Source organism: Procambarus clarkii, chromosome 33 (assembly GCF_040958095.1).
Source record: "Procambarus clarkii isolate CNS0578487 chromosome 33, FALCON_Pclarkii_2.0, whole genome shotgun sequence".
Taxonomy (NCBI): domain Eukaryota; kingdom Metazoa; phylum Arthropoda; class Malacostraca; order Decapoda; family Cambaridae; genus Procambarus; species Procambarus clarkii.
In genome coordinates, this window is record NC_091182.1 from 37,719,726 (window position 1) to 37,731,294 (window position 11,569).

An 11,569-nucleotide genomic window follows, 5' to 3' on the forward strand; every position below is an offset into this window, starting at 1 on the left:
AGACACCACAACCCCGCCAGACACCACAACCCCGCCAGACGCCACAACCTCGCCAGGCGCCACAACCCCGCCAGACCCCACAACCCCACCAAACACCACAACCCCGCCAGACGCAACAATCCCGCCAGACGCCACAACCCCGCCAGACACCACAACCCCGCCAGACGCCACAACCCCGCCAGACGCCACAACCCCGCCAGACACCACAACCCCGCCTGGGGCCACAACCCTGCCAGACACCACAACCCCGCCAGACACCACAACCCCGCTAGGCGCCACAACCCCGCCAGACGCCACAACCCCGCCATTCGCCACAACGCCGCCAGACGCCACAACCCCGACAGACGTAACAACCCCGCCAGACGTCACAACCCCACCAGACGTCACAACCCCGCCAGACACCTCAACCCCGCCAGACGCCACAACCCCGACAGACGCCACAACCCCGCCAGACGCCACAACTCCGCCAGACGCCACAACCCCGCCAGACGCCACAACCCTGCCAGACGCCACAACCCCGCCAAACGCCACAACCCCGCAGACGCCACAACCCCGCCCGATCCCACAACTCGGCAGACGCCATAACCCTGCCAGACGCCCCAACCCCTCCAGACGCCCCAACCCGCCAGACACCACAACCCCGCCAGACACCACAACCCCGCCAGACGCCCCAACCCCGCCAGACACCACAACCCCTCCAGATGCCACAACCCCGCCAGACGCCACAACCCCGCAGACGCCACAACCCCGCCAGACGTTCCAACCCCTCCAGACGCCACAACCCCGCCAGACACCTCAACCCCGCCAGACGCCACAACCCCTCAGACGCTACAACCCCGTTAAACCCCACAATCCCGAAAGACCCACAACCCCGCCAGACGCTACCACCCCGCCAGACGCCACAACCCCGCCAGACACCAGAACCCCGCCAGACGCCGCAACCTAGCAAGACACCCTTACCCCGCCAGACACTACAACCCCGCCAGACGCCCCAACCCCGCCAGACACCACAACCCCACCCGGACGCCAAAACCCCGCCAGACGCCACAACCCCGCTAGACGCCACAACCTTCCCAGACGCCACAACCCCTCCAGACCCCACAACCTCGCCAGACACTACAACCCCGCCAGACGCCACAACCTAGCCAGACGCCACAACCCCGCCAGACACCACATCCTCGCCAGACGCCACAACCCCGCCAGACACCACAACCCCGCCAGACACCACATCCCCGCCAGACGCCACAACCCCGGCAGACACCACAACCTCGCCAGACACCACAACCCCGCCAGTCGCCACAACCCCGCCAGTCGCCACAACCCTGCCAGACGCCACAACCCCGCCAGACGCCACAACCCCGCTAGACGCCCCAACCCCTCTAGACGCCACAACCCCGCTAGACGCCACAACCCCGTCAGACGCCAAAACCCCGCTAGACGCCACAACTTCGCCATTGGCCCTAACTCCGCCAGACGCCTCATCCTCGCCAGGCGCCACAACCCCGCCAGACGTCCCAACCCCGCCAGACGCCATAATCCCGCCAGACACCACAACCTCGCCAGACGCCACAACCCCGCCAGACGCCCCAACCTCGGCAGACGCCACAACCCCCCGACACCACAACCCCGCCAGACGCCCCAACCCCGCCAGACGCCACAATCCCGCCAGACACCACAACCCCGCCAGACGCCACAACCCCGCCAGACGCCACAATCCCGCCAGACACCACAACCCTGCCAGACGCCCCAGCCTCGGCAGACGCCACAACCCCCCAGACACCTCAACCCCGCCAGACGCCCCAACCCCGCCAGACGCCACAATCACCCCAAACACCACAACCCCGCCAGACGCCCCAACCCCGCCTGACGCCCCAACCCCGCCAGACGCCACAATCCCCCCAGACACCACAACCCCGACAGGCGCCCCAACCCCGCCTGACGCCACCACCTCGACAGACGCCAACACTCCGCCAGACGCCACAACCCCGACAGATGCCACAACCCCGACAGATGCCACAACCCCGAAAGACGCCACAACCCCGCCCGACATCTCAACCCCGCCAGTCCCCACAACCCTGCCAGAGCCCCAATCCCGCCAGACGCCACAACCCCACCATACGGTTCAACCCCGCCAGACACCACAAACCCGCCAGACGCCACAACCCCGCCAGACGCCCCAACCTCGGCAGACGCCACATCCCGCAGACACTACAACCCCGCCAGACGCCCCAACCCCGCCAGACGCCACAATCCCGCCAGACACCACAACCCCGCCAGACGCCCCAACCCCGCCAGACGCCCCAACCTCGGCAGACGCCACAACCCCCTAGACACCACAACCCCGCCAGACGCCCCAACCCCGACAGACGTCACAATCCCCCCAGACACCACAACCCCGCCAAACAACCCAACCCCGCCAGACGCCACAACTCCGCCAGACGCCACAACTCCGCCAGACGCCACAACGCCGACAGACGCCACAACTCCGCCAGACGCCACAACGCCGACAGACGTTTCAACCCCGGCAGACGCCACAACCCCGACAGATGCCACAACCCCGAAAGACGCCACAACCCCGCCAGACGTCTCAAGCCCGCCAGTCCCCACAACCCTGCCAGACCCCACAACCCCGCCAGACGCCCCAACCCCGACAGACGTCACAATCCCCCCAGACACCACAACCCCGCCAGGCAACCCAACCCCGCCAGACGCCACAACTCCGCCAGACGCCACAACTCCGCCAGACGCCACAACGCCGACAGACGCCACAACTCCGCCAGACGCCACAACGCCGACAGACGTTTCAACCCCGGCAGACGCCACAACCCCGACAGATGCCACAACCCCGAAAGACGCCACAACCCCGCCAGACGTCTCAAGCCCGCCAGTCCCCACAACCCTGCCAGACCCCACAACCCCGCCAGACGTCCCAACCCCGCCAGACGCCACAACCCCGCCAGATGCCACAACCCCGCCAGACGCCACAACCCCGCCAGACGTCCCAACCCCGCCAGACGTCCCAACCCCGCCAGACGCCATAATCCCGCCAGACGTCTCAACCCCGCCAGACGCCACAACCCCGCCAGACGCCACAACCCCGCCAGACGCCACAACCCCGCCAGACACCACAACCCGCCAGACACCATAACCCCGCCAGACGTCTCAACCCCGCCAGTCGCCACAACCCCGCCAGACCCCACAACCCCGCCAGACGTCCCAACCCCGCCAGACGTCCCAACCCCGCCAGACGTCCCAACCCCGCCAGACGCCACAACCCCGCCAGATGCCACAACCCCGCCAGACGCCACAACCCCGCCAGACGTCCTAACCCCGCTAGACGCCACCACCCCGCCAGACGCCACAACCCCGCCTGACGCCACAACCCCGCCAGAGGCCCTAACTCCGCCAGACGCCACATCCTCGCCAGACGCCACAACCCCGCCAGACGCCACAACCCCGCCAGACGTCCCAACCCCGCCAGACGTCCCAACCCCGCAAGACGCCCCAACCCTGCCAGACGCCACAACTCCGCTAGACGCCAAAACCTCGCCAGACGCCACAACCCAGCCAGATGCCACAACCCCGCCAGACGCCACAACCCCGCCAGGCGCCACAACCCCGCCAGGCGCCACAACCCCGCCAGTCGCCACAACCCCGCCAGACGCCCCAACCCCGCCAGACGCCACAACCCCGCCAGACGCCACAACCCCGCCAGATGCCACAACCCCGCCAGATGCCACAACCCCGCCAGATGCCACAACCCCGCCAGACGCCACAACCCCGCCAGACGCCACAACCCCGCCAGACCCAAAAACCCCTCCAGACGCCCCAACCTCGCCAGAAGCCCCAACCCCGCCAGACGCCCAGACCCCGCCAGACGTCACAACCCCGCCAGACACCACAACCTCGCCAGACTCCACAACCCCGCCAGACCCCACAACCCCGCCTGACGCCACAACCCTGTCAGACTCCACAACCCCGCCAGACACCACAACCCCGCCAGACACCACAACCCCGCCAGACGCCACAACCCTGCCAGACACCACAACCCCGCCAGACACCACAACCCCGCCAGACACCACAACCCCGCCAGACACCACTACCCCGCCAGAGACCACAACCCCGCCAGACGCCATAACCCTGTCAGACGCCATAACCCCGCCAGACACCACAACCCCGCCAGACACCACAACCCCGCCAGACACCACAACCCCGCTAGACCTTACAACCCCGCCAGACGCCACAACCCTGTCAGACGCCACAACCCCGCTAGACACCACAACCCCGCCAGACACCACAACTCCGCCAGACACCACAACCCCGCCAGACACCACAATCTCGCCAGACACCACAACCCCGCCAGACGCCACAACCCTGTCAGACGCCACAACCCCGCCAGACACCACAACCTCGCCAGACACCACAACTCCGCCAGACACCACAACCCCGCCAGACACCACAACTCCGCCAGACACCACAACCCCGCCAGACACCACAACCCCGCCAGACACCACAACCCCGCCAGACACCACAACCCCGCCAGACACCACAACCCCGCCAGACACCACAACCCCGCTAGACACCACAACCCCGCGAGGCACCACAACCCCGCAAGACACCACAACCCCGCCAGAGACCACAACCCCGCCAGACCCCACAACCCCGCCAGACGCCACAACCCCGCCAGGCGCCACAACCTTGCCAGACGCCCCAACCCCGCCAGACGCCCCAACCCCGCCAGACGCCACAACCCCGCCAGACGCCACAACCCCGCCAGATGCCACTACCCCGCCAGATGCCACAACCCCGCCAGACGCCACAACCCCGCCAGACGCCACAACCCCGACAGACCTAAAAACCCCTCTAGACGCCCCAACCTCGCCAGAAGCCACAACCCCGCCAGACGCCACAACCCCGCCAGATGCCACTACCCCGCCAGACGCCACAACCCCGCCAGACGCCACAACCCCGCCAGACGCCACAACCCCGCCAGACCTAAAAACCCCTCTAGACGCCCCAACCTCGCCAGAAGCCCCAACCTCGCCAGACACCACAACCCCGCCAGACACCACAACCCCGCCAGACGCCATAAACCCGCAAGACACCACAACCCCGCCAGACCCCACAACCCCGCCAGACGCCACAACCCCGCTCGACCCCACAACCCCGCCAGACGCCACAACCCTGTCAGACGCCACAACCCCGCCAGTCACCACAACCCCGCCAGACACCACAACCTTGCCAGACACCACAACCCCGCCAGACACCACAATCTCGCCAGACACCACAACCTTGCCAGACACCACAACCCCGCCAGACACCACAACCCTGTCAGACACCACAACCTTGCCAGACACCACAACCCCGCCAGACACCACAACCCTGTCAGACACCACAATCTCGCCAGACACCACAACCTTGCCAGACACCACAACCCCGCCAGACACCACAACCCCGCCAGACGCCACAACCCCGCCAGACGCCACAACCCTGTCAGACGCCACAACCTTGCCAGTCACCACAACCCCGCCAGACACCACAACCTTGCCAGTCACCACAACCCCGCCAGACACCACAACCTTGCCAGACACCACAACCCCGCCAGACACCACAACCCCGCCAGACACCACAACCCCGCCAGACGCCACAACCCTGTCAGACGCCACAACCCCGCCAGACATCACAACCCCGCCAGACCCCACAACCCCGCCAGACACCTCAACCCCGCCAGACACCTCAACCTAGTCAGACACCACAACCCCGCCAGACACCACAACCACGCCAGACGCCACAACCCTGTCAGACGCCACAACCTCGCTAGACGCCACAACCCCGCCAGACACCACAACCCCGCCAGACGCCCCAACCCCGCCAGACACCACAACCCCGCCAGACGCCACAACCCCGCCAGACGGCGCAACCTCGTCAGACGCCACAACCCCGTCAGACGCCACAACCCCGTCAGACGCCACAACCCCGCCACACGCCAAAACCCCGCCACACGCCAAAACCCCGCCAGACGCCGCAACCCCACCACGCGCCACAACCCCGCCAGACGCTACAACCCCGCCAGACGCCAGAACCCCGCCAGACCCCAAAACCCCGCTAGACGTCCCAAGCCCGCCAGACGCCTATACCCCGCCAGACGCCACAATCCTGCCAGACACCACAACCCCGCTAGGCGCCACAACCCCGACAGTCGCCACAACCCCGCCAGACACCACTACTCCACCAGACGCCACAACCCAGCCAGAGCTCCAACCCCGCCAGACGCCCAAACACCGCCAGACACCACAACCCCGCTAGACGCCTCAACCCCGCCAGACCCCAGAACCCTGCCAGACGTCCCAACCCTTCCAGACGCCACAACCCCGCCAGACGCAACAACCCTGCCAGATCCCACAACTCGGCAGACGCCACAACCCTGCCAGATGCCCCAACCCCGCCAGACGCCACAACCCCGCCAGATGCCACAACCTCGCCAGACACCACAACCCCGCCAGACGCCACAACCCCGCTAGACGCCCCAACCCCGCTAGACGCCACAACCCCGCTAAACGCCACAACCCCGCCAGACGCCATAACCCTGTCAGACGCCATAACCCCGCCAGACACCACAACCCTGCCAGACACCACAACCCCGCCAGACACCACAACCCCGCTAGACCTTACAACCCCGCCAGACGCCACAACCCTGTCAGACGCCACAACCCCGCCAGACACCACAACCCCGCCAGACACCACAACTCCGCCAGACACCACAACCCCGCCAGACGCCACAACCCTGTCAGACGCCACAACCTCGCTAGACGCCACAACCCCGCCAGACACCACAACCCCGCCAGACACCACAACCCCGCCAGACACCACAACCCCGCCAGACACCACAACTCCGCCAGACACCACAACCTCGCCAGACACCACAACTCCGCCAGACACCACAACCCCGCCAGACACCACAACCCCGCCAGACACCACAACTCCGCCAGACACCACAACCCCGCCAGACACCACAACCCCGCCAGACACCACAACCCCGCCAGACACCACAACCCCGCCAGACACCACAACCCCGCCAGACACCACAACCCCGCTAGACACCACAACCCCGCGAGGCACCACAACCCCGCAAGACACCACAACCCCGCCAGAGACCACAACCCCGCCAGACCCCACAACCCCGCCAGACGCCACAACCCCGCCAGGCGCCACAACCTTGCCAGACGCCCCAACCCCGCCAGACGCCCCAACCCCGCCAGACGCCACAACCCCGCCAGACGCCACAACCCCGCCAGATGCCACTACCCCGTCAGATGCCACAACCCCGCCAGACGCCACAACCCCGCCAGACGCCACAACCCCGCCAGACCTAAAAACCCCTCTAGACGCCCCAACCTCGCCAGAAGCCCCAACCCCGCCAGACGCCCCAACCCCGTAAGACCTCACAACCCCGCCAGACACCACAACCTCGCCAGACTCCACAACCCCGCCAGACCCCACAACCCCGCCAGACGCCACAACCCTGTCAGTCGCCACAACCCCGCCAGACACCACAACCCCGCCAGACCCCACAACCCCGCCAGACCCCACAACCCCGCCAGACGCCACAACCCTGCCAGACAACACAACCCGCAAGACACCACAACCCCGCCAGACCCCACAACCCCGCCAGACGCCACAACCCCGCTCGACCCCACAACCCCGCCAGACGCCACAACCCTGTCAGACGCCACAACCCCGCCAGTCACCACAACCCCGCCAGACACCACAACCTTGCCAGACACCACAACCCCGCCAGACACCACAATCTCGCCAGACACCACAACCCCGCCAGACGCCACAACCCTGTCAGACGCCACAACCCCGCCAGACACCACAACCCCGCCAGACGCCACAACCCTGTCAGACGCCACAACCCCGCCAGACATCACAACCCCGCCAGACCCCACAACCCCGCCAGACACCTCAACCCCGCCAGACACCTCAACCTAGTCAGACACCACAACCCCGCCAGACACCACAACCCTGCCAGACACCACAACCCCGCCAGACACCACAACCCCGCCAGACACCATAATCTCGCCAGACACCACAACCCCGCCAGACGCCACAACCTCGCTAGACGCCACAACCCCGCCAGACACCACAACCCCGCCAGACGCCCCAACCCCGCCAGACACCACAACCCCGCCAGACGCCACAACCCCGCCAGACGGCGCAACCTCGTCAGACGCCACAACCCCGTCAGACGCCACAACCCCGTCAGACGCCACAACCCCGCCACACGCCAAAACCCCGCCACACGCCAAAACCCCGCCAGACGCCGCAACCCCACCACGCGCCACAACCCCGCCAGACGCTACAACCCCGCCAGACGCCAGAACCCCGCCAGACCCCAAAACCCCGCTAGACGTCCCAAGCCCGCCAGACGCCAATACCCCGCCAGACGCCACAATCCTGCCAGACACCACAACCCCGCTAGGCGCCACAACCCCGACAGTCGCCACAACCCCGCCAGACACCACTACTCCACCAGACGCCACAACCCAGCCAGAGCTCCAACCCCGCCAGACGCCCAAACACCGCCAGACACCACAACCCCGCTAGACGCCTCAACCCCGCCAGACCCCAGAACCCTGCCAGACGTCCCAACCCTTCCAGACGCCACAACCCCGCCAGACGCAACAACCCTGCCAGATCCCACAACTCGGCAGACGCCACAACCCTGCCAGATGCCCCAACCCCGCCAGACGCCACAACCCCGCCAGATGCCACAACCTCGCCAGACACCACAACCCCGCCAGACGCCACAACCCCGCTAGACGCCCCAACCCCGCTAGACGCCACAACCCCGCTAAACGCCACAACCCCGCCAGACGCCACAATCCCGCTAGACGCCATAACTTCGCCAGAGGCCACAACCTCGCCAGACGCCATAACCCCACCAGATGCCACAACCCCGCCAGAAACCCCAACCCCGCCAGACGCCTCAACCACGCGACACCACAACCGCGTCAGACGCCACAACCTAGCCAGACATCACAACCCCACCAGACGCTACAACCCTCCAGACGCCCCAACCCCGCCAGACGCCACAACCCCCCCAGACGCCACAACCCCTCCAGACCCCACAACCTTGCCAGACACCACAACCCCGCCAGACGCCACAACCTAGCCAGACGCCATAACCCCGCCAGACACCACAACCCCGCCAGACGCCACTACCTCGATAGACACCACAACCTCGCCAGACACCACTACCCCGCCAGTCGCCACAACCCCGCCAGTCGCCACAACCCCACCCGGACGTCAAAACCCCGCCAGACGCCACAACCCCGCCAGACGCCACAACCCCCCAGACGCCACAACCCCTCCAGACCCCACAACCTCGCCAGACTCCACAACCCCGCCAGACGCCACAACCCCGCCAGACACCACAACCCCGCCAGACACCACAACCCCGCCAGACGCCACTACCTCGCCAGACCCCACAACCTCGCCAGACACCACAACCCCGCCCGTCGCCACAACCCCGCCAGTCGCTACAACCCCGCCAGACGCCACAACCCCGCCAGACGCCACAACCCCGCTAGACGCCCCAACCCCGCTAGACGCCACAACCCCCGCTAGAAGCCACATCCCCGCCAGACGCCACAACCCCGCTAGACGTCACAACTTCGACAGAGTCCCTAACTCCGCCAGACGCCTCAACCTCGCCAGGCGCCACAACCCCGCCAGACGTCCCAACCCCGCCAGACGCCACAACCCCGCCAGACGCCACAACCTCGCCAGACGCCACAACCCCGCCAGATGCCACAACCCCGCCAGATGCCACAAACCCGCCAGACACCACAACCCCGCCAGAAGCCACAACCCCGACAGACGCCACAAACCCGCCAGACGCCACAAACCCGCCAGACACCACAACCCCGCCAGACGCCACAACCTCGCCAGGCGCCACAACCCCGCCAGACACCACAACTCCGCCAGACGCCACAACCGCGCTAGACGCCACAACCCCGCCAGACACCACAACCCCGCCAGACACCACAACCCTGCCAGACACCACAACCCCGCCAGACGCCACAACCCTGTCAGACGCCACAACCCCGCTAGACGCCACAACCCCGCCAGACACCACAACCCCGCCAGACACCACAACCCCGCCAGACACCACAACCCCGCCAGTCACCACAACCCTGCCAGACACCACAACCCCACCAGACACCACAACCCCGCCAGACACCACAACCCTGCCAGACACCACAACCCCGCCAGACGCCACAACCCTGTCGGACGCCACAACCCCGCTAGACGCCACAACCCCGCCAGACACCACAACCCCGCCAGACACCACAACCCCGCCAGACACCACAACCCCGCCAGACACCACAACCCTGCCAGACACCACAACCCCGCCAGACGCCACAACCCTGTCAGACGCCACAACCTCGCTAGACGCCACAACCCCGCCAGACACCACAACCCCGCCAGACACCACAACCACGCCAGACACCACAACCCCGCCAGACACCACAACCCCGCCAGACACCACAACCCCGCCAGACACCACAACCCCGCCAGACACCACAACCCCGCCAGACACCACAACCCCGCCAGACACCACAACCCCGCCAGATGCCACAACCCTGTCAGACGCCACAACCTCGCTAGACACCACAACCCCGCCAGACACCACAACCCCGCCAGACGCCACAACCCCGCCAGACGCCACAACCCCGCCAGACGCCACAACCCCGCCAGACACCACAACCCCGCCAGACGCCACAACCCCGCCAGACGCCACAACCCCGCCAGACGCCACAACCCCGCCAGACGCCACAACCCCGCCAGACACCACAACCCCGCCAGACACCACAACCCCGCCAGACACCACAACCCCGCCAGACACCACAACCCCGCCAGACACCACAACCCCGCCAGACACCACAACCCCGCCAGACACCACAACCCCGCCAGACGCCACAACCCCGCCAGACACCAAAACCCTGCCAGACACCACAACCCCACCAGACACCACAACCCCGCCAGACACCACAACCCTGCCAGACACCACAACCCCGCCAGACGCCACAAACCTGTCGGACGCCACAACCCCGCTAGACGCCACAACCCCGCCAGACACCACAACCCCGCCAGACACCACAACCCCGCCAGACACCACAACCCCGCCAGACACCACAACCCTGCCAGACACCACAACCCCGCCAGACGCCACAACCCTGTCAGACGCCACAACCTCGCTAGACGCCACAACCCCGCCAGACACCACAACCCCGCCAGACACCACAACCACGCCAGACACCACAACCCCGCCAGACACCACAACCCCGCCAGACACCACAACCCCGCCAGACACCACAACCCCGCCAGACACCACAACCCCGCCAGACACCACAACCCCGCTAGACACCACAACCCCGCCAGACACCACAACCCCGCCAGATGCCACAACCCTGTCAGACGCCACAACCTCGCTAGACACCACAACCCCGCCAGACACCACAACCCCGCCAGACGCCACAACCCCGCCAGACGCCACAACCCC